The 2,509-nt window shown below is 47.2% G+C and overlaps 1 protein-coding gene across 2 annotated transcripts in view; it reads left to right on the top strand.

The window, feature by feature from the left end:
* The window catches only part of PDSS1 (prenyl (decaprenyl) diphosphate synthase, subunit 1), a 49,897-nt gene that overhangs the window by 765 nt on the left and 46,623 nt on the right, over positions 1 to 2,509 (top strand). The window lies entirely within an intron of this gene.

Below are 2,509 nucleotides of genomic sequence, written 5' to 3'. Positions count from 1 at the left end.
GCGGAGGTGGGCTCCCAGCGTCTGTCTGCCTAAAGCAGGGGCGCGCCGCGCGGAATCGCAGAGCGACTTCCCGGGACGGTGAGAATTTGCGGGTTGGGGAGGGAGCAGTGAGGGGCCCGGTCCCCCGGGGGGAAAGGCCGGAGGAGTGGTCATATAGTCTCCTAGGGCACGGTCTAAGTCAGGGCTGAAGATCGTCTACAGCTGTTTCCTTCTGAGGTACACAGCCAGGGCTTCGGGAGAGCAGATCTGAACCGGGATGTTAGAGCAAAAGGCACTCCGAACCCTCCGAGATACGGAGGATCCAGGTGGCCTCGGTAGGCCGAAAAGGTCTTGTGGAGGATGCAGGTCTGATGCTAAGGGTGGACAGGATTTCAGCCGTACGTAGCTGCTTCGGAGGGAGCGCTTACCCGGACTGGGTGCAAGGAGAAAAGCCCCAAGGATGTCAAGTAGAGAAACCTTGGGGTCATCTTTAATTTGACCTATGACTTCTTGAAGTAGAGTCACAATCTCAGCACTAATCATGGTTTTGACTCTTTCCCTACTGCCTGTAGACCCAGTCTCATTTTCCTCCCTTTTCAGTCAGTGTAGCTCTTGTAATTTGACACGTTTCAGTGGCTCTGAGTCCTTTCTGCACTTTTTAGTGATTAATTTTCAACCTTCCGTAGGCCCATGCTATTTAGCATAACTGCCCAGAATCTATGGGTTCGCTCTCCTTTTTACAGGCTCTGTAGTCACATAGTAGTTGCATGTGTTCACCTCTCATTCCTTGAGGCTCTTTTTGTGTGTGTATTTGAATTTAGGACTTTTCTGTTTCAGTCGATTTGGTACATTTCATATTCCCATGTACCCATCAGACACCATTTACCAATATGAAATAGTGCCAAAGTGGATATCACATCTTATCCAAAATGGACATTTGGTGAGAGAATGGCAGCTGGGCCAGTAGATATCATCTATACTAATAAAAGGGTAATAGGCTAATTAGACCAGACGTCTTCCAGATGTCCTTCCAGATAAAGCCATGGTGGTAGGGCCAAGGAAGAGGAGGTTAGGGGTAATCAGGCCAGCAGGGTAGAGCAGTTAAGGTGATCAGGCTGGCAGGGGGGATCAGGCTGGCAGGGGAGAGCAGTTAGGGCAATCGGGCCAGCAGGCAGGTGAGCGGTTAGAAGCCAGGGGTCCCGGATTGCGAGAGCGATTAGGCCTGTGGGATTGGGCCTAAACCAGCAGTCGGACATCCCCCGAAGGGTTCCAGATTGGAGAGGGTGCAGGCTGGGCTGAGGACACCTCCTCCCTCCCCCCCCCCCCCCCCCCCCTTGAATGCACGAATTTCAGGCACCAGGCCTCTAGTCTACAATAAAGGGAGAATATGGGAATATGGGAAAAGAGCTTCGGGGCCTTGCTGGCATCCATTTTAGTACTGTCCTGGCCAGGCTTCAGAGGTTTCTGGTACCACAGATGAGGACATCATTTGAAGAGATGGATACACCTATCTATGCCACTGGATAGATACTTATTTTCTTTGATGCTCCCTTTTTTTTTTAATTCCTCCCCTCCCCCAGCAACTTTCTTAGCAATGGAAAGGGTGCTTTCCTGGAGAGGATATGTCTTAGTGATCACACGGAGGGACTGCACTGAGAATGCCAATGCCCTGTATTTCTGATTTGTGTGTCCATGGTGTGTTTCATTGTTAATTAATACATTAGCTTTTGGTGTCTGCCTCAAGCTTGTGTTTGGTAAGTTCAAGTCTCTTAAGGCCTGATAGTCCTTGGGGACAAAGAGCAACAATAATAAAGCCACCTCTAGCTCTCCACCGCAGCTCTGCTATTTCCTGGTGTCTGTACATTCTCCCGACTTCTCCGTTGGTAGTGTGAACAAGTCTTGTAATCAGATAAAACCAGTGTGCATTAGATGAAGCCAAACCACTTGTTAATATGTCTTTGATTCTTACTCAGCGTTTTCTCTTTTTAAAAAAAGTAAGTTTATAGAAGGCAAGGTTGACTTTCAGGGAGAGTATGTGATGGACTCGGAACAAAACCAGAATTGGACAATTGATTGTTGCTAGTGCTAGTATTAGTACACCTAAGTGACACAGTTCTAGTTTCACAACTCCCTTTCAATACTTTACAGTAGTCGCCCTTATCCATGGTTTTGCATTCCAGTTTCAGTTACCTGTGGTCAACTGTGGTCCAAAAATATTAAATAGGAAATTCCAGAAATAAATAATTCCTAAGTTTTAAATTGCACACTGTTCTGAGCAGTTTGATGAATTCTTACCCAGTACTGCTTTTTCCTACCCAGATGTGAACCATCCCTTTGTGCAGTGTCTCCAGGCTATAACACTACCCTACCCCTTTGTCACTGGGTAGACCTTTCAGTTATCAGACTGTCATGGTATCACAGTGATTGTGTTCAAGTAACCCTTATTTTACTTAAAAATGATCCCAACATATAAGAGTAGTGATGCTGGCAATTCAGATATGCCAAAGAGAAGCTGTAAAGTGCTTCTTTC

The sequence above is a fragment of the Myotis brandtii genome, unplaced genomic scaffold (genome assembly GCF_000412655.1).
Source record: "Myotis brandtii unplaced genomic scaffold, ASM41265v1 scaffold1058, whole genome shotgun sequence".
In the NCBI taxonomy this organism is placed as follows: domain Eukaryota; kingdom Metazoa; phylum Chordata; class Mammalia; order Chiroptera; family Vespertilionidae; genus Myotis; species Myotis brandtii.
This window is presented reverse-complemented; position numbering and strand designations above follow the sequence as displayed.